The sequence below is a fragment of the Cricetulus griseus genome, chromosome 7 (genome assembly GCF_003668045.3).
Source record: "Cricetulus griseus strain 17A/GY chromosome 7, alternate assembly CriGri-PICRH-1.0, whole genome shotgun sequence".
Taxonomy (NCBI): Eukaryota; Metazoa; Chordata; class Mammalia; order Rodentia; family Cricetidae; genus Cricetulus; species Cricetulus griseus.
In genome coordinates, this window is record NC_048600.1 from 85137852 (window position 1) to 85160059 (window position 22208).

Below are 22208 nucleotides of genomic sequence, written 5' to 3' on the forward strand. Positions count from 1 at the left end.
TTTCTTCTACAAGTTCCTTGGTCATGATATCTTTTAGCTTTTACTAATTTTTGGTGTTTATGAGAAAAACTATGAACTAAAAATATGATTTTATTAATTGATCCTAAGTAAGAACATATCAGAACAATGAAACCTTTTCATAGTATTGATTTCCCATGCCAGGAAGTTGAATCTGACTTTCTACTAGAGGTCATTCATGCTGACTCCCTCACTGGATCAGTCTTGGCTGTGGCTCTGGGTAGCTGCTGGCAGAGCATTCACAGTGGAGTGGATTCTTGAGAAACTGGAGAATGAGTAGGTTTTCTGAGGTGCTGCTATCACCAGCCTTGGTGTCTTGGGGTTGGCAGTGTCTACTAATATGCTTGTTTCAGGCTGGAGCTTGATGTTATAAAAGCAACCTGATGGTACCTACTTTTGTTCACTGAAGACAAAGCTGGATAGATCCCTGAACTGGCTAACATAAAATGTGAGTTGATAAAATCTAGAATCACCTTGGTTACAGGCCTTAGGGCATGATAGAAGGAGATTATCGTGATCAGGAAATGTCGATTTGGAGGACCTACCTTTGTGAAATCCAAGAACTAGGTTCCAGAACTGTGTAATATGGAGAACGTCACAGGAGCACAAGCATTCACTGTTCTCTGCTCCCTCTGTTGACACAAGTGTACCAGGCACTGCAAGCTCCATGTTCTCAGACTTCCGGGTAGGATGAACTATTTCTTTTAAATGTGAGGCAAAATAAATCTTTTCTCTAAGTTTCTTTGGTCAGGTATTTTTGGTTGAGCTACAAGAAATGAAACTGCCTAGAAAATTGGCACCAACAGTTGGGTCATTTCTATACTAAACCTAATCATATGGTTCTTAGGCATTTGGGTGTGTTTTGTGGCTAGAGTGTGCAAGAGTTTGGTACTTCAGACTACAAAAGCTGAGAAGACTATTGGGACATTCTGGTGGAAAGAGGTCAGACACGAATACTGTTCATGAGGTTTCAGAGAGTACCAAGGTTTCTATTGGGAACTGTAAAAGGATCCATTCCTGTGACAGTTTGCCTAAGAATCTGCTTTCATTGAGTACATGCCCTGAATGTGATTGAAGTTCAATTGAAAGATTAATTTGGTAGGAAGACATTTAAGACAGTAAACATTCACCCTGATTCAAAAAATCAGCTGCAGTTGTTGGAGATCAGCATCACTCTTCCTAAGATCACCTTGTGAAGATCGAAATTCATTTAAAGGCAACTTGTACTGAAGACATCACTTTAAATCTCAGATAAGTGGTGGTCTTTATGGATTTTAAAACTGTTGGAATTATTAAAGGTTTTAGAGACCTTTGAAACTGCCCGACTCCCTTCTTGCAGGAGTAAATGATATTCATTACCTTCCTAAGACCTGATGGGACTACGTGGTGCCTGATTTTCTTTGCTAATATTGGAACTTTACTGAGGCATTTAAGATGACTTACCAAATTCTTTCATTTCTATTCTCATTTTAGGGTTTTAACAAAGGGTCCTACTACAAATTTGTGGATGTAAGTCATACTTATTCTGCTTTAGCCTCCTGAATTGTGGAATTGCATGTCTGTGCCACCATCTGGCCCTGTGGCTGTCCTTCCTAAATGTATTGCTGCTTCCTTGCACTGTAACATTATAATCTCCTTTAAATATTCCACTGGGGCAACTGCCTCATCTGATAGTGGGAGTGAGAAACAGGAAAGGCAGTGACCTGCAGGGAAGAAGCTTGAGTGGTGACTGGGGCAAGTGTTGTTGGGGAGACCCGGAAATCTGCGTGGAGCTGCAGGGTTGGCCTTATTAGACAAACTAGGAAGGCACCATCTGGGGAGCAGTGCTCCTGGGTCAGTGTCAGGAGCTCAGGGCCTCGAGTGTTTGTGGATGTCACTATTAATTTTACTTGTTTTGTAAGATTTTACAACTGAGTCCTGCTTGGCTTCTTCATCTTCATTTTCTTCTTCTTGTGTGCTTGCATTAAATATGAATATCTTTAACCCAGAGGATTAAACTTGTTTTCTATTCATTGTTCTTCAACTGCTGGAGCAGCCCATGTTTCTGTTTCACCTCTCATGACTTCTTCAGCTGTTATGTCTCACCTCTATGGCTGCTCAGCACCTTTATACCATGAACACACATCATCTTCATCTCCTGTGAGCTGGATACTTCTGGTATCTATGGTGGGCTTTTTCCTGTTCTCCTTGAAGTAGGAGAGGAAGTTAGTCTCAGTAGCCAGTTGTATAACCTCTGGTTCCTTGCTGTTGTTGCTTTTCCTCTTTTTAGGCAGCCTGAGTGTCCAAAATATCCTACTCTTGAATTCTTAACACCGCCCCCACCAGCATGGAGAGAGGTGTACTAATGGTTTTCTTTAAGAGATCTTTCTCTGGAAATATCGCATTTGTGAAAATAACTTCTGGAAATATTTTTACAGATGACTGAGGCTGGGACATTTTATGAGCCCTCCCTCTTTCATAAGAAGCTCCTCTTTTTGACTCAAGTATCCCAATGGTATCTGGTGATGTCATTTCTCATCCTAGAGCAGTATAATGCCTGACACTATTGGTAGACCTGGGGTACCAAATGATCCTTATAGTTTTCTTAGTCATCATTTTCAACAAACTCTTCTCATTGCTCAGTTTATTCTTGGTTTCCTGCTGATTTCATGAGAGCTTTGGTATATAAAAAGATCTTAATAAATGCAGTCAATATTGCTACTGAGACATCAATATTGCTACTGAGACATCACTTTCCACTTACAGAACTCTTTTAGGTAAAACAGAAATAAATTCCTAATGCTGGGGAACACATGCTTCAAAGAATATACATCAGACAAGAAGGTATAGAAAACATCTCAGCATCACCTCTATAGCCCACTCTGTATCACTAAGGAAGCCATGAGACCTTCCCTCATCACCATCATCCTACAGTCTGCTATATGACCTATCAAGTCCTCCCATTAGTACCACCCTGCTCCTTATGCTTCCCTTGGTTACCTGGAAGAGCTACAAAGTGAGGAAGGTACACAGCAGCCACAGCTCCCTGCTCAGCTTTGATGGCAAACAAAGGTCCAGCCACTATGTGAGTGTGCTTCAAGGGAGTCTTTTCCAGGTGTTGGGTCCAGGTACAGAATCCAATATCGATGGACACTGCCCATGTCACCACAAAGCAGAGTCCTGTGTTGGGACAGTGGTAGGAACCAGGCACAGGAAACTGAACTCTAGAAGAAGGACAGGACGATACCAGTGAATGCCAGCTCTGCTCCTCTGCTGAGTGCAGACCCCAGTCCAGGGATGGAGACACCAAAGACTTTAGCCAGATGGCTCTGAGCTCTGGTTCCTCTGCTGTGTCTATGTGGATCCTTGACTAAGTCACTTAACCACCAAATCTGTTTTCTCTTCTGTACATGGAGGCAACGACAACACCATCTCATAGACCTGTGAGTACTGAGTGATCCAGAGCACACCTACAGGTGCCACACACCTGGAACAGTTAGCGCCTGTGATGATGAGGATGATGAAATAGGTGTGTTTGTGTGTGTGTGTGTGTGTGTGTGTGTGTGTGTGTGTGTGTGTGTACTTCTGGGGATCAAGCTAGGACCTTGTGCAGAGTAGGCAAGGGCCGTACTACTGAGGTTTATCTTCAGTTTTTACTGTTAATATTCTTAAAGTATATTTCACAAAAATAAGAGTTCATCTGATAATATAGGTGATGAATCGTTGGACCTGACAAAGTGCTGTACCTAGATCTTCAGTGAATTTCTCAAGGCTTCTTGACAGATGGGTGGACAAGTATCAGTTTCTGTTGAAGGAAGTTCAAGTGTCAGTTTTCCAGCTGACAGAGTGACTCTGACAGTGTTGGAAGAGGGTAACAGGTTATGGAAGACACCATGACTGTTTATATAATAACTGTGTATATATTATTCTTAGGACTATAATTCTTGGAGGCCAGGGCATCCTCATGTTCTTGACCCTAGTGGGTTCTTGGCACACAGTGGTTGGTAGTGAAGCAGGAGTGCTGAGTTTATAGGGATTTAAAAGAAATCTAAGAGACAGGAGAAACCAAATGCTATGAGCGAACAGATGCTGTTTACACCATGACTAAAATAACCAGCAGAAAGTCCCCATTTCAGGTAATGAGGAAAGTTAAGCACAGACTGTATAGATGATTTGAAGGACTAATGTCAGGTCTGTTGATGTGGTAATGGTAATGGTGATCTGGTCATGGCAGACAAGGTCCTGTCTTAATTACGGGGCAGGCATAGTGAAATGTTTGTGGGTGAAAACACCTGATGTCCTGCACTCAGAATACTGTGATAGTGATGACAAGGGAGGAATGTGAGTAGTTGAAACAAACTTGGAAGAATGGCTGCTGGAGGTGCGTAATTGGACAGGGAAGATCTTGTGCTCTCCAGTTTTGTAAATGTTTGAAAATTTCATGAAAAAGACCCCTATTTTTATAACAACCCAAACTTCTTATTTCAGTCCTGGCCTTGACACCTGCATTGGTGAGGAAAGGAGGAGACACGGTAGAGACTAGGTGTGTGCTGGGGAAAGTCATGTTTTCCAGGCAGAGCTCACTCACCGGTACAGGTTTCTCTCTTTGTCAATCACCTCAGTAGCCACAGGCCCTGTAAGGCCCCAGAAGTCATCTTCAGTCCCCAATGGTTCTGTGTGCTTGTGTCCTGGAGAGTTAGGTGAAGATGGATGGAGAGTCTTTAGTGGTGTAAGTTGTGAGCACGTTTCTCTAAAGAGACTCGTCTCCCTAGCTTTCTTCAGTAGTGGACCATGGCTGAACTTGTTTCCAGGTTTTCCAGTCTAGGCTTTAGCAGGAGGTACATCTGCAGGTTTTATCACTGTTCTTCAGACTACAGGCATGATTTTCATATCTGTCTATCTATCTATCTATCTATCTATCTATCTATCTATCTATCTATCTCTACTCTATCTATAGAGTTTTGTCTTTCTACCCTTCTTTTTGACCACCAGCCCAGCATAATACCTGCTTCCACACCAGCTCATGTGTTTTCTTTTTTAAATTTTATTTCTTCATTTTACATATCAACCATAGTTCCCCTTCCCTTGTCTCCTCCTCCTCTCCCTACCTCTCCCCAACTTACCTTTATCCACTCCTCAGAAAGGGTAAGGCCTCTCATGGTGAGTCAACAAAGCATGTTACATTCAGTTGAGGCAGGACTAAGCACCACCCCTTTCCCTCCATCAAGGCTGAGCAAGGCATTCCACCATATAGAATGGGTTCCAAGCAGCCAACTCATGCACTAGGGATATATCCTGGTTCCACACACTGACCAGTTTACAAAACTGTTGCCCACACGCAAAGGGCTTGGGTTTGGTCCTATGCAGACTTCTCAGCTGTCAGTCTAGTGTCGAGGTCTCCCATAAGTTTGGGTCAGCTTTCTCTGTGTATTTCCCATCATGATCTTGATCTTCACTTACTCATATAATTCCCTCCTCCCTCTCTTCAACTGGACTCCCTTAGCTTGTCCCGGTGCTTTGTGGATATCTACATCTGCTTCCATCAGTTACTGGATGAAGGTTCTATGATGACAGGGTAGTCATCAATCTGATTAAAAGGGAAGGACAGTTCAGGCACCCTCTCTACTATTGATGAGGGTCTTAGCTGGGGTCATCCTTGTGGATTCCTGGGAATTTCCCTAGCATCAGGTTTCTTCCTAGCCCCTTAATGGCTCCCTTTATCTCTTTCCTTGCTCTCCCACCTATCTCTCCACCAACACCATCATCTTGTTCCCTCATGTTTTTAACCCCCATCCCCTCACCTTTACTGCCCCAGCCCAGAATTTACTCAGTAGATTTCATTTATTTCCCCTTTTCAGGGTGATCCATGTTTCCCTCTTAGGGACCTCCTTGTTACCCAGCTTCTCTGGAGCTGTGGATTATGGTCTGGTTATTCTTTGCTTTACATCTTGTATCCATTTATGAATGAATACACAATGTGTTTGTCTTTCTGCTTTTGGGTTACCACACTCAGAATTATTTTTTTTTCTATTTCCATTAATATGCCTGCAAATTACATGAGTTGATTGTTTTTACAGCTAATACTCCATGGTGAAAATATAACGTATTTTCCTTATTCATTATATAATTGAGGGGCATTTAGATTGTTTCCAGGTTCTGGTTATTAATAATGCTGCTATGAACATAGTTGTGTAAGTGTCCTTGTGGTACAATTGAGCATCTTTTGGGTATAAGCCCAAGAGTGGTAATGCTGGGTCTTGAGGTAGATTGATTCCCAATTTTCAGATAAACTATCATCCTGATTTTGAAAATGGTTGTATAAGTTTGCATTCCCACCATCAATGGAGGCATGTTCCCCTTACTCTACATCCTATCCAACATAGGCTGCCATTGGTATTTTTTATCTTAGCCATTCTGACAGGTATAAGATGGCATCTCAGAGTTGTTTTTATTTGCATATCTCTGATGACTAAGGATGTCAAGCAATTCCTTAAATGTCTTTTGGCCATTTGAGATTCTTCTGTTGAGAATTCTCTGTTTATATCTGTACACACTTTATAATTGGATTATTTGAAATTTTGACATCTAGTTTTTGAGTTCTTTATATATTTTGGAGATCAGCCCTATGTCAGATATGTGGTTGGTGAAGATCTTTTTCTATTTTGTAAGTTGTCATTTTGTTTTATTGTGTCCTTTGCCTTACAGAAGCTTTTCAGTTTAGGAGGTCACATTTATTAATTGTTGCTGTCAGTGTCTGTGCTGCTGGTGTTATATTTGGGAAGTGGTCTTCTGTGCCAGTGTGTTCAAGGCTACCTCCCAGTTTCTCTTCTATCAGGTTCAGTGTACTTGGATTTATGTTGAGGTCTTTGATCCACTTGGACTTGAATTTTGTGCATGGTGATAGATATGAATCTATTTTCTATCTTCTGCACGTTGATATACAGTTATGTCAGCACTGTTTGTTGAAGATGATTTCTTGTTTCATTGTACACTTTCGGCTTCTTTGTCAAAAATCAGTTATTCATAGGTGTGTGGATTAACATCAGGGTCTTTAATTGATTCTATTGGTTCATGTGTCTGCTTTTATGTCAATTGCAAGCTGTTTTTATTACTATGGCTCTATAATAGAGCTTGAAGTCAGGGATGGTGTTGTCCCCAGAAGTTCCTTTATTATACAGGATTGTTTTATCTATTCTGGGTCTTTTGTTCTTCCATATAAAATTGAGTATTGTTCTTACAAGGTCTGTGAAGAGTTATGTTGGGATTTTGATGGGAATTGCATTGAATATGTCGATTGTTTTATGCAAGATTGCCATTTTTGATGTGTTGATTCTACCTATTCAAGATCATGGAAGATTTTTCCATTTTCTGATATATTCTTCAATTTCTTTCTTTAAACTTTAAGTTCTTGTCATACATGTCTTTCATTTGTTTGATTATAGTTACCCCACGATATTTTAATATTATTTGTGGCTATTATAAAGTGTGGTGTTTCTCTGATTTCTTTCTCAGCCTCTTAATCATTTGTATATAGGAGGGATACTGCTTTTTTTTAGTTAATTTTGTAATTTGCCACATTACTGAAGGTAGTTATCGGCTGCATAAGTTCCCTGGTAAATTCTTGTCGTTACTTATGTATACTATCATATCATCTACAAATACTGAAAGTTTGACGTCTTTCCAGTTTGTGTCGCCTGATCTCCTTTTGTTTTCTTATTGCTCTAGCTATAACTTTGAATACTATAGTAAGTAGGTATGAAGAAAGTGGACAGCCTTGTCTTGTTGCTGATTTTAGTGGAATCACTTTGAGCTTCTTCCACTTAATTTGTTGTTGGCTGTCACTTTGTGGTAAATTCCCTTTATTACATTTGGGTATGTTCCTTGCATCCCTAATCTCTCCAACACTTTTATCATGAAGGTTGTTGATTTTTGTCAAAGGCTTTCTCAGCATCTATGACATGACCATGTGATTTTTTCTTTCAGTTTGTTTATATGGTGGATTATATTGACACATTTTCATATGTTTAACCACCCCTTTCTAATAAGTCCATAAGTGTTGATTCTCCTAGCATGTCTCAAGTGAGTATGTTAAGACAAGACCGTAACTCAAAAGATGGACGAGCAGAGATAGAGAAGTGAGTCCCAGGGCATAGCTCCCAGTAAGAGACAAGCAACCATGGTACAGAGTCTGATGAAAACCATAAACTTGAGAAAGGGGTTTCAGCAGCCGACAAGCCTGGGAAAAAGGAAACAGTTTTCTCACTGGATTCATGTTGTGGAAAGTCATGCAGGGGGTGGTGCTCTTATTGGAGAGTCTGTACTGTTCCATATCAGAGATAGAGGGTTAAAATAATGGCTATTTCTAGAAATTCAGTTACAGATAATGCTTTGTTATATGACAGGGATGTTGCACCAATAAAATCTCAACAATATTTCTGCCTCAGCAAGATCTGCACAATGACAGCACTAGTTAACATGCTAATGTCGATGGGGGAGATCTGATAAATGAAGAGTTATAGGCAATTAATAGGTGGTAGAAGAGGAATGAAATCAGTCTTCCTGAGAAGAGACTCCTGTGAGGTTATCTAGTCACAAGTGGTCAACAAGAAACATATATATATATATATATATATATATATATATATATATATCCAATACTAAATTAACTCATCAGGATCTACACACACACACACACTCATCAGGATTTACATATATATATATATATATATATATATATATATATATATATCACATGTATTTAGCAATAATATTTAGGAACAGGTCATGAATTTAAGATAGAGTTTGTTGGTGGGATACAGGAGTTGTTATTGTAGACTTATGGCTTAAAATGATGTAAATATATTACATGCGGTTTAATTCTAAAATTAAATTAAATTAAACAACAAAGAAATGATGACCTCCTCCCACAGATTACACTCATCTGCCAATCATGATGCTCTGGTTCTAAACCCTTCACATACCCAACTGTAGTCTCTGCTGCTTGAATGAGGTCAGGTACTCACCCATTTCTTCTCTATCCGTTTTCTTAGTAGGGTCCATCACACTTGGATTCCTACACACAAAGATGCTCTTTTCCTCAGGTGTCAGGAAAAACTAGGGAAATTAGGGCTGTGTACATGACATCCCCACATAAAATTCAGCTCATCTGAATTTGAACTCAATCCCATGATGCTTCCCTGGGACAGAACTCTATGAAGTCCCCCATCCTTCTGGGCATCATTGCTGCCTGAACAAGTTCATCTCAACCCCTCCTTTGCTTTAATTTGAATGCGTTCCCCAATGTTTATTCATTAGAAAGTTAATCTCCAATATCACAGTGCTGATAGGCTGCAGAATAAGACACAATGAAGTCATGAGTGCTCTGCCTTCATGAAGGTATTAATGTCATCACCAGAGGAGTAGATTCCTGTGACCTGATGGGACTTGTCACTAAAGCCAGCTTGGCTTCTTGCTCTCACCCTTCCCAGCTTCACAATCACATGGTACAGGAAGAAGAGCTTCTCTAGGTGCAGGGCCCATGCCTTTGGCCCTCCTTGTAATCAGAATTACAAGAAATAATCTCAATTCTTTTAATGTGCAGTGTCAGGCATTGAGTTATAGCTGTGCAAAATAACTTAATAAGCGCTCACCCTGGATACTAATCATCTAGACAGGACTGTCTAAATCTCTCTCCTTTCTGTTCTGTACTCTCCCCTCTGTAGCCTCCATCCATGTCCCAGGATGGAGCAGGCTTTACTTTGAACCACTGCTGCATCCTCTCACAGGTATCCCTGATCCTGATTTGGTCTCTTCTAGCCCATTTTCTGCATAGTAGCTGACCATAAAAAGTGGGTAGAGATACCAAATGATGGGCCATGAATGCCTTCTTCATTGATGTTCCCTCAAACCCAAAAATAGTGTATGATGCACAGTGGGTCCTGTATAAATGTTCAATCAATGGATGGGTGGCCATCCTATGTCTATAGAACCCTTGGTTTCATGTGTGGCATGACAGATAGGAAGTTGAGGGCAAAAGGAATTCATGGTCATGAACTGAATTTGACTAATCTGAGATAACATGGGGCTTCAGCACAGCCTCTAGAGTTGGAAAATAACTCTCCTGTCCTGAGGCTTTGTGTGTGTGTGTGTGTGTGTGTGTGTGTGTGTGTGTGTGTGTGTGTGTGTTTCTGTGGGTGGCATGCACATAATCCTGTGTATATGGATGTGTCTGAACACTAGAGTTGGGACAGTGATACCCATAGTGGTTTAAGCTCTCTAAGAGCCTTTTTTGTGTCTTTCTTAAGTGTGGTTTCTGCTTTCATTGTTCCCATGGTTTGGGTTTCTTGGTGGCTACCATTGTCACACTTGGTGTGCCCCTAGTACTTCTAATTCACATTTTCTATTTTTTTTTCAGATGGTGGAACTTATGTATGATATGTGACTATATTTTTCTAAATAAAAAATACAATCCCCCAATACACAGAGCCCTTCCTTATTTTGGTTGCTGTTGTTTCTGGTTTCTTCCTGGCTCTGTGTGTCTTTCCCATCACCCCAGGAATCTTTTCCCACCCCTCATATGTGAACCAGCCATATAGGGCCAAGATTTATCAGTAGGAATTCTGTGTCCACCACTTACCATATGCTGGAGATGAGCAGCATTGGATTGTCTTTCTCCAGGGTCCTGAGCTCCATCATCACCTGGTCACTGAGAGGGGCTTGGTCCAGCCTGCAAGCACAAGAGGGGGCTGCTTATTCTGGGATCCTCCACAGGATCATGAGGCCTCCGGGTCCAGGATTTTGGACTCTGTTGTCTGTAGATGGAGCTGTCTGTGAGCAGCCTTATTAGGCTTATTCTTGAGCCAAAACCAGGATAAAGGATGAAGAGCAGAAGGCTGAGCAAAGGCAGATGTGTCCATAGTACAGTCTAGGTGGGGCTTTGTCACAGTGCAGAGAGAGCTGATCAGGATAAGGAACTTTGGATGTTTTCAGATCTGAAAAGAGGGCTGGCCATTTATAACCCCCTCCACAGGTCAATCACGGGAAACAGACTCCCACGAAGGGAAAACTGTCACAGATGAGGGTACTCTTGTTGGCACAGGGCAGCACAGTAGCCATCAGCATTTCCGGTGGCTGGAGTTCATGGCCATAATCCTAAAGGGATTCTGGACAGAGGGCCACATCAAGCTCCTGTAGTGAATATCTTGGACCTCAAAACGCTCCAGCCACGTTCTGTTCCAGAGATTTCCCCAACTCTGCCTTTGCCTGGGCTGCTGTCTCCAGGTTGGCCCAACCAAGGTCAATTTCTCCATCAGGCCTAGGAGAAGCCCTCCTGGGCCATTCAATAAAGTAGGCCCTCTCACAGCATTGCATTCTCACCACACTGTTGACTCCACAACCTTCGGCAATACTGAGTCACGGCTCACAGGTGACATATGTCTGTCTCTTCCCACACATCTTCAGCAGGACAAAGCCACGTGTGGTTGATTGTATCCATAGGGCCTGGACCAGGGTTTGGTACACAGGGGCCTAATGTGAATGCATGTATAGTGTATTCATGAATGAATAAATATTTGAAGCACTGTCCTGGAGTAAGGCAAACCTGGGAGTCTGTTAGGATAATAGCCTTGCTAATGCAAATGATTGTACAATGCCCAGCTACCTACCTGGTATCATCTTTGTTTTTACGTATGTACATGTTGTATCATTACTATCCATGAGGTGGTTGCGACATTCCATTTGATAGATGAGGAGACTGAGTTCTAGAGAAGAAAGCCACTTACCCAAGTCTACGGGTGTAAGTGGCACAGCTGGTCAGGAGTCAGGCTGTTCATGCATTATCTGTCCCCTTTTGTTATGTCTTGTCATCTAGTAAAACACCTGCGTCCCTTCCCTTGTCTCCTCCCCAGAGGGAATTCCATGGCCTCACTTACAGTAGGATTCTGAGTTTGCAGGCAGGATTCCTGAGTCCCTCACACAGCAGCCTCACCCCATGGTCGCCCAGGTCATTCAGCTGCAGGTCGAGCTCAGTCACTGGAGCTGGCCCAGAGCACTGAGGTCAGGTCCTCACAGTGTCTGGCTGTGAGGCCACAGTTGAGAAGCCTGCATGGGAGATGCTCACCATCAGCTTCTCAAGGGCTCACTGCTATCCTGGTTAATAACTGATGCGTAGTCCGTAAGGTTAGGATAACTTTTAATAGATAAATGACAACCAATAGCAAGCCAGAGCGTGCCAAAGCAGCAAGGCAAGAGAGCTTCCAAGTGCCTTGTATGTCCCTTTAAAACCCTACCACGTCACCCTGATCGTCATGGTCGGGCACACCTGTAGCCACCCCTTCAGAGGCATGGTTACAGTATCTCCCTATAATTCCCCTTTTAGTCTAAAAGAGGATTAAAACTTAACAGTGTAAAGTATCCAAAATTAACAATCATAAAGGTGAAATACAAGAAGATACAAAAATCTGCTTATGTCACATCCTAACTATATCTATTTTAACTAAACCCTAAAGTCATCTGAAAGAGGTGTCTAAGCCTGAACACCTCCTTCCAATCCCAATCATAAGCAATAGGAAGCTATCCCTAACTAGGTGCACATTATCCTTAGTGACAAGTAGGGAGACACTGTAACCATGCCTCCAAAGGGCTGGCTACAGGTGTCTCTCTACACTGCTCTTGAGAACTGAGCTCAGGTCTCCCTTTCTGTGTTAGCAGTGCTTATCTCTCTGGAGTGCCTTTTCTAGTCTGGGTGGATAATCCCATGCTTCCAATAGTCGAGCAGTAGGAGCAGTGGAGTACAGCATGGGGACCACTGCTCTGTGGCCACTGGCCATTGCAAAGCTCCATAAGGCTCAGGACAGATCACTGGTCTATTTCAAGAGCCATCTGATGTAACATTCACTAGCCATAGAATAGTGAATGATCTCATTCATCATGTGTAATATTAGTAAAGATGGCGTTCATAGAAACAGAGTAGAAGGCTGGTTACAAGGGCAGGGAACAGGGGGGAATGGGGAGATGCCATTCCCTGGGTCTGGAGCTTTCTCCCCTCTTGCTTCATTAAGCCTCTTCCTTTGTGTTCTTCAGTTCTCCTGTAGCCACTTCCTCAGGAAGTCTGCTCTCCTAGAGACCTCATGGGCCTATAGTTACCAATAGCTTATGGGGCTCCTTGATGAATGTCAGCTCTCATGAGCCCCAAGAGCAGAATCCATTTGTTTATCAAGTCTGCCACGGTTATGGTCAAAAGGGTTTGGTGAATATGTGATGAACAATAAGCCTTATCCCAGACCTGACTTTTGCCTTTCTTCTCTTGCCATCCATGTCTGCTTCCAGGGACAATCCAGGACAGACTCACCACAATGTCTTTATGTGGCATCCAGGGCATCTCAGGGTCCTACAAAGACTCTGCAGTGCAGAGTTGCTCAGTGGGTTTCCACTTAGGTCCAGCTCCTTCAGGCTTTCTGTGAATTCAAGCATGGAGAAGAGAACCTGCCAAGTGGCATTAGTTATTGGGGTCCATCTGGACCTGAGGAGAGAGAGAGGGAGAGATGGTATGAGGGATGTGACTCACGTGTGAATGGTCTGAGGTGCACAGCCCCACACAGCAGACTAGCATTTTTATTCTTGTCTGCCTGAGCATCAGGCTTCCATATGCCATCCTCAGGACTCACCAGCTTCTGCATGCGCCTTTGCTCCAACATCTAGATCCTCTTCTCTGGGGGGTTCCTCATCTACATCCTTAATGTAGCCTGCTGTGTATTCATTTTGTGTGTCTGTTTCTGACTCAGTGTAGGTGTCCCACGTCTTTTCTTTTTAATCTACAGTACCCAGCAATAGTCTGATATAATAAAGGAGCCTCATAATTCAGACAGCCTCTTCATTTTTATATGAATATGTCTGATTCCCTTTGGAACAGAATTCTGGCATCTAATAGAGGAAAACTGAAAAGGGGAAATGGGAAGAGAGCTCAGGAGAGTTAGTTGAGAGTGACTCTGTGGTGGGTGTTGAGCATGGTCATAAATACTACTGATGTGTTTGTTTATGAGAGACAGATAGAAAAATAGATAGATAGATAGAGGAAGAGTCAGATATACATACAGACAGATCATGATAGGCAGAGATAAATTGACAGAGTAAGATACACACAGAGAGAGAAAGGAAGGGGGAGAAAGATGGAGAGAGCGAGAGCGAGAGAGAGCGAGAGAGCGAGAGAGCGAGAGAGAGAGAGAGAGAGAGAGAGAGAGAGAGAGAGAGAGAGAGAGAGAGAGAGAGAGAGATATATTGCCCTGCGTGGTAAGGGATTCCTTTAATGCTAGAAAACAAGCACATAAAGTCAGGAGGACAGTGAATTTTAAATCAGCCTAAGCTGCAAACTACAAGGGGTTGGGAGTAGCTTTGAGTCTGGTGTGTGCAACGTTTGTTCCCTAACACTATAAACAAAACAGTGTAACATATTCAAAATACAACCACAAGTTCCCAAAACTGAGAATAGAGATGACCAACTCTGACTGAAACAGAAAGTATAGGATGTTTTCTTTTAATTTTACAAAACTAAAGAATGCCAAGGAAAACAAATAGTAAACTTTGAAGGACAGTGTTGTTGTGGTTTTTTGTTTGCTTGTTTGTTTTCTGAGACAGGTTTTCTCTGTATTGTTTTGGAAGCTATCCTGGAACTCACTCTGGAGACCAGGCTGGCCTTGAACTCACAGATATCCACCTGCCTCTGTCTTCCGAGTGCTGGGATTAAAGGCATGTGCCACCAACACCCAGGTAAGGATGGTGTTTTTAAAACATTTTATTTACTTTTTACTCTGTGTGTATGTAGTAATTCGAATGTAACTGGTGCCCATAGCCTAGGGAGTGGCACTATTAGGAGGTGTGGCTTTGTTGGAGTGGTTTCAGCATTGTTAGAGGAAGTGTTTCAACATGTGGGCTGGCTTGGAGGTCTCTTTTGCTCCGGATGTCTGTGGACTTCCTGTGGCCTGCACATCAAGATGTAACCAGCACCACATCTGTCTTCACAATGCCGTGCTTTCCACCATGATGATAATATACCGACTCTCTGAAAGTATAAGAGCAAGCCATTTCAACTAAATGTTTTCCTTATAGAGTTTCTGTGGTCATGGTGTCTCTTCACAGCAATAAAAGTGCTAACTAAAACAGTGTATGTTTGTATGCCTGCTTGTCTGTTTGCACTCTATGCATGCAGAAACCTGAAGAAACACTTGAAGCAGGGCATCAGATAAAGGTGGCTGTGATCCAGCTGATGCGGATTCTAGGAAAGGATGCACACACTCTGAAAGAGCATCAGGATTTCTACCATGACTCTACTCTCTCAGCCCCCTAAGGAATGGCAGATTTTGATGAATGGTTAATTTTAACACTGACTGAAAGTGGAACTTCAAATTGTACTATTCAAAGAACATGAGGAACCATTATGAACCCCACACTTGTTGCTCACTGTGGTAGTTTGAAAGAAAATGGCCCCCAAAGGGAATGGCAATATTATTAGCTGTAGTCTTGTTGAGTAGATATGGTCTTGTTGAGTAGAAGTGTGTCACTGGGGAGGCAGGCTTTGAGGTCTCATATGTGCTCAAGCCATGCCCAGTGAGACAGTCAACTTCTAGTTGCCTGCATAGCAACATGTAGCAGCTACCTCTCCAGTACCATGTCTTCCTGCACACTGCCTTGTCCTACCATTTTGATAATGGACTGAGCCTCTGTACTGTAAATGAGGCACTACAATTAAATGTTTGCTTTGAAAGAGTTGCTATGGTCATGGTGTCTCTTTACAGCAATATAAACCCACTCACCTGACATTTGCGATTTTTTGACTTTGGGGAGCTTCCACGCCTGTTTGCTTACTGTCAAATGGCCTCCTTGATGAACTCCCTGCTTTCACTTTCTCACTAGTAGTCAAAGGTTCATGCTCTCCCACGGGGTAGCCCCCAAGCTCCTAGGGCCATGGCCCATTTCAAGCATGCTGGTGTTTGTTGTTTTTCTTTCCCTAACTTATCTCTGTCTCTGTTCATACTCAGAGTTCTTCTGAAGTTCCATATCTGACCACTCTTCTTGCAACACCCTTCAATGCTCATTTTTTATAACCGTAGACACTTAGAAAAAACTTATACTGGCCAAGAACAGGGAAATAATTCAATTTACTAAGGTACTCTCCTGAGGCAATATCAGAACGCTATTCAGAAAGATATTGTACTAGACCTTTAGTAACCTGAGGAGACAGCCTTGAATCATTAAGAAAATGAATGTGAATAGAAGATAACAGAGATTGTGCGGCAAAGTGTTCCCATTTAAAATACATAGAGAAAAGATTAAAGGTCATATTGCATTTTTTCTTTCATGCTGTGGGTATAACCTAGGGTCTTGGGCTTATTAGGTGTGGTGTTTTGAATGAGATGTCACCTAGTCATGGGCATTTGAATGCTTGGTCCTCAATTGGTGGCACTTAGGGGGAAGGCTTAGGAGGTTTGCTTTTGGGGGAGGAAATAAGTCGCTGAGGACAGGATTTAAGATTTCAAGGCCTGGAGCCATTTCCAGCGCACTCTTTCTGCTTCCTGCCTGTGGTTCTAGAATGAGCTCTCAGCTGCTGCTGCTCCAGTTTCATCCTTTCCCTCTGCCATGATGGACCCTGATCTCTCTGGACCATAAGCCAAAATAAACTCTTCTATAAGTTGTGTTGTCCATGGTGCTCTATCACAGAAAAAGAAAATTAGTCAATAATAAAAATCTCTCCTTAGTCCCTGATATTTTGAAATCACATCACATTATGTAGCTCAGGCTGGCCTGGGACTTCCTTCCTTGTCTCACACTTGTGAGTTTGGGAAGACAGGTGTGCTTGACCAAGCTCAGCTACCCCAATTCTTAATGCTGTCCAAGCTGAGGAATGGAATTCTGGTTGACATAAATTTTTGTTTTGATGATTGGTATAGCCTCACTTTTCTGTATCCAGTATGTTTTTATTATTAGTCCATCCTAATGATATAAAATGAGAGTCATTGAGACAACTTCCTCTATGTGTGTGACACAGTTTGATCCCTTTTGTTCTCTTTGACACCTTTCCCCTCCTCTCCTCATCCTTTTCCTGTTTTCTAACCTTCACTTTGCTACTTTTAAGTTTTTTATTTTCCACATGAACTCTTGTTGTGTTCAGATTGGTGTCAAAGTCTGCAATTCTGAATAACTGGTCTGTTTCTGCTTATATCAAGAGTCATGGCCTATGTAATTAGAGTGGTTGTTTCCTCACCCAGTTTTGAAAACCTCAGGGCAGCAACTGTGTTTTTTCTCTTGTGATTGATTGGCAGACCCTGATATAATGTCAGTTCTTAATGAGTCATCTAGACAGTAGAGAGACACATTGATACCAAGCAACCACTTCTGCACAGTGGTAGGGGCTTTTGGAAGGGGAGGTCTACATTGCTGCTGAGATTGGAGAGAAGTTAGTAAGACTTCAAGCTCAGTGCCAGAGACATGCTGCCTTCATTGACACATACAGGGAAGTCATTTGGCCAGGGAAAATATAGGGATGCTCATACATATGCCACCTGAGCTCATGTTTGGGAAGACCTCAGGTCAAGGTCACTGTCATGCAAGATAGGGGAAAGTGCCTGCAGGAGCTGAATGAGCAGAGAGAGTTCACAGAGAGAAATCACATTAAGAGAGAGGATCAGTGAATATGGGCTATTTGAATCTTGTGAAGGATAAGAAGATTTGAATCAGAGCAGGTGGGTGTTCTCACTGAGGCCTAGGAAGATTTAAAAGCTCATAGTCCCTTGCATAGTCAGGCACACAGAGGCAAGTAGAGAAAGATGGTCAGATTCAGCAGTCAGATGTCACTGATGACCTGTATCCTGATGCCCTGGATCCAGCTAAGAGTGCTGCTGATGCTTAGAACATGTGTACTCATGGGATCAACAGATACTCACAGAACTATCCTGTGCGCCTTCGAGATTTTTCTCTGTTGTCCACCTGCATTCAGCTGAAGTCTCTTCACACGGCGGCAGAACTTAATGCAGAAAGTGACCACCATGAGGTCCACATCTGTCTGGACCACCATGTACTTCACTCCTGTCTGGAACACTGGGTGTACCATATCCACTGGTATATGCACACTTGTTCCTTAATAATTATGCATCACTTCTTTCAGGACCTCCTCATCCTGCATCTCATACAGACAATGGAGTAAATCCAGAGAATTTAATTGATGGTGTTGGTTTCCTCCAGGATATACTGCCACAGGTACAACTTTGTCTCCCAAGGCAACCTACAGGCAAAGATCTTCTGCATTTTTCTCATTCCCTTTTCACTTAAAAGACCAAATAGAAAGCACATAGTAGGTGCCGCAAGGTCATGACTTCCATAGCCTTTCTTCAGTGTTTGCACAATACTGTAGAATTCTGTATGATCACTTGTGTTCTCATTAAAACAGAAGTTGTAGGACATTGCTGCAAAGAACTCCTGGAGACACAAGTGGGTAAAGCTGTAGCACAGAGAACTGGGCTGCTTCTGAAGGACACCTATCTTCAAGAAAGTGGTAATGACATCATTATCTAACCCTTGGATCTGAAGGTCTCTCTCACTGAACAGGGTCCTTCTTCTGCAGATCCCCTCAGCAGCCAGTGAGCAGAGCCTTCTGAGCTATGTCCTAAGGGCAAGACCTGGAAGAGTCAGGGAAAGGTATTTCAGGCAGAGGGTTGTGGTGGTCTGTGAGGTCAGTGAGAGGTCTTTCCCCTGCTCCATCTGCTGCTTTAGGCAAGTGCAGACCAGCCAGGACACCCAGGGCACCAGACACAGTGCTGAGAGCACTGGGTTTGCTTCAACCAACCTAAAAACTGTAGTGGCATCTCTTTGCTCTGCAAAATATTTATAGATATATTTCTTCCATCCAGACTTGGAGAAACCCAGGACTTCTACCAAACAAGGTTGCCTGAAAGAAGGAACGAGCTTCTTCAGATCTGTGGTCCGAGCTGTGAGCAACAAGGAAGCCCCAGGCAGGACAGATTTTCCCAGCAAACTGCCCAGTAGTGTGTGCACTGGCTGTGGCTGGCTCCAGTGCAGACAGAGCTCAGGATTCTTCTCTTCCAAGACCCACGCTGGCTCATCTATGCCATCCAGGATGAAGAGCAGCTTCTCAGGATGAGATAGGATCTGCCTGATGGGAGCTGTGGGCACTGCCTGGTCTTTGGCTATGAGTTCAGCCAGACTCAGTTGCTTGCACTGGTCCAGCTCTCTGCAGCTGAGGTAGAAGACATGCTGGAAGCGATCCCTGTAGAGCTGGCCTTCCCCCCATGCTCTCCTCACCTGCCTGGCCAGTGTTGACTTCCCAATTCCAGCAGCTCCCTCTAATATAACTAACTGAGGTTCTTCCTGGGTATCTGGGTTTGGATTAAATAAGTCTTGAATCTCAATAATATATCTTCTCTCTTCTCCTTTAGTTTCATGCAAGCTTTTTCTGGTCAAGGTCTTCCAGCCTCTTGGGCAAGGTTTTGGTAAAAGTAATAGTTGTGTGAAATTCTGCAGGGAATCCTTAATTTTCCAGGACTCAGTGTCATAAAGATTCTCTCTTCCTTCATTGTGACATATTTCTGAAAAAAAATCATGAATTAAGGAAGAAAGATGGAGCTTAAGTGAACTCATTAGTGCTTGTTGTTCTTTCATTCTTTTTTCCTTAGTCTCTTCCTTCCACCCTTCAAGAGCTGGATAAATTTAGGCATCTGTCTAAGCTGTACAACATACTGGCTGTGGGTATCAGGATATTCTGAACTGTACAGTGCAAAGAATGGGAGCTTAGAGTAGAAGAATCTAGTTCAAGTCTTCATTTGTCTAATAATAATAATAATAATAATAATAATAATAATGCTGCACGATGTTCATTCACACTTCAGATATTTATACAACATAGTACAACATAAGTACAACATAACTGCCTGTACTGCCTTGGACAAGGTTCTGGAGAAAATTTGTTGAGAGCACAGATTGTGGCATCTGTTCATAGAATTAGCCCTTAAGAGACTGGCTTCAGGGGCCAAATTGTCTCTGAAATCAGGATTTATAGATCTGCTCTCATTGTCTTCTGTAGGACAACATCTAACATCTCCTGAGTGCAGTAGGCTGCCCACTCATATCTGTGACCAAGGTCTGCCTGGCTCAGGCCATGTCTTCCCCAGGTGCCAAGAGAGGGCTCAGCTCTTCCTTGTCAATGATCTTCCACCCAGGATGTATCTGTTACAATGCACACATCCAAATCCTCTTCAGATTTGTCACACTTTAAAGCATCTGGGGCAGGAAATTAATGAGTTTGACAAAACCACATGTGGACTAGATTTGGATTCCAAGAATGCCTGTACATGCTCCATTTGCATTGTGGCTCCTGCTATTCCCTGCTCAGAAAGTTGAGTCATGGGATCCACAGAGCAGGGTGGTTAGCTAGACTTGCTTTATGGACAAGCTCTGGGAATGGATGAGAGCCTCTGCTTCAAGGAATATGAGAGCAACTGAGGAAGATTCCAGATATCAATTTAGAGTGCACACAAGCACACACAGTATAGCCCCCATATATGTATGCCCCAGCATTCAAGTATGCACACACCCATGTGCATAATATACATGTACACATAGAAACAAGAAAAGGACAATAAAAATCCACAGAAAATGGACAGAAACATATCCTACTTAGTGAGGTAATCATGCCCAGAGAGACAACTGCTATACCTTTCTGTCATATGTGATTCATATGTCATATATTATGTATATAATCCATAATTTTAGATTAGTATGTTTGTTTTTTTAAAGTTTCTTTTAAGTTAAAATTTGAAATTTTTCTGTCCATACCATACTTACATAATTTCCACCATTCTTAGTCTCCCTGCCAACTCCTCCTGTGTCCCCTCCTTCCATCTAAAAGTCTCATTATCTTCTTTAGTGATTGTTACATCTATACATAATGCAAACATTATGCATACATACATACATACATACATACATACATACATACACATACTCACATGCATACACACACACATTGTGCTAAGTCTATTTAGTGTTGTTATGTACCTAATGTTGACCACTTGGGATTTTATAATTTATGAGGTACTCATATCTGGAGAAGACTGAGTCTGCCTGTCTCAGCAACCATTAATTGTCTATAGCTTTTCATCTAAAGATGGGACCATGTGAGACTTACTTGGAGTGTCTCTAGAGGCTAGGAAAGTATAATGAATCTAAGTGAGGTGGAGTCTAAAACGCCTTAAAGGGTGCAGACAGAGTAGAAACCTTGCATTGTAAAATTGTTTAAGTTAGGTTTAAGTGGTACAAGGTTGAAGTGAGGATAGAGATTGTGTGACGGGGAGAGGAGTGGGTGGCCTTGAGTAAACCAAAACAACCAATGTGTGATAGATCCAATGGAAACACACCACTTTGTAAGCTAACCAAAATTTAAATTAAATAATGGATGCACTGTGCTTTCATCCTGTAACATGAGTTTTTAAAGAGAAATTCCAATGCCAAACATGGAGTACTTCCTAAGAGTTACTCCTCAGGAAGGATACAGAGTCTCTAAAACAACAAAGCTTGCTGCTGTTGCACTTGGTAGTCTACAAGAACTAGAGTAAAGACCCTCTTGCTGAAGACACAACATTCTTTTGTTACAGGACTTATAGACTCTATAAGCAATAAGACAAGAAAAGGGGATCAAAGGGACACAAATTGGAAAGGATGAGGTCAAACTTTCACTATTTGCAGATGACATGATAGTCTACATTAGTGACCCGAAAATCTCTACCAGGGAACTCCTACAGCTGATAAACACCTTCAGCAAGGTAGCAGGATACAAAATTAACTCAAAAAAATCAGTAGCCCTACTATATACAGATGATAAATCCAATGAGAAAGAAATCAGGGAAACATCACCTTTCACAATATCCACAAGCAACATAAAATATCTTGGGGTAACACTAACCAAAAAAGTGAAAGACCTGTACAATAAGAACTTTGAGACTTTAAAGAAAGAAATTAAAGAAGATACCAGAAAATGGAAAGATCTCCCATGCTCTTGGATAGGTAGAATTAACATAGTAAAAATGGCAATCCTGCCAAAAGCAATCTACAGATTCAATGCAATCCCCATCAAAATCCCAACACAGTTTTTCACAGATGGTGAAAGAACAATACTCAACTTTATATAGAAAAATAAAAAACCCAGGATA

General features: G+C 42.1%; 1 pseudogene; it reads right to left on the reverse strand.

Annotated features, from left to right (window-relative positions):
- Positions 1–22208, reverse strand: part of LOC100758714 — a 52348-nt pseudogene that overhangs the window by 7520 nt on the left and 22620 nt on the right.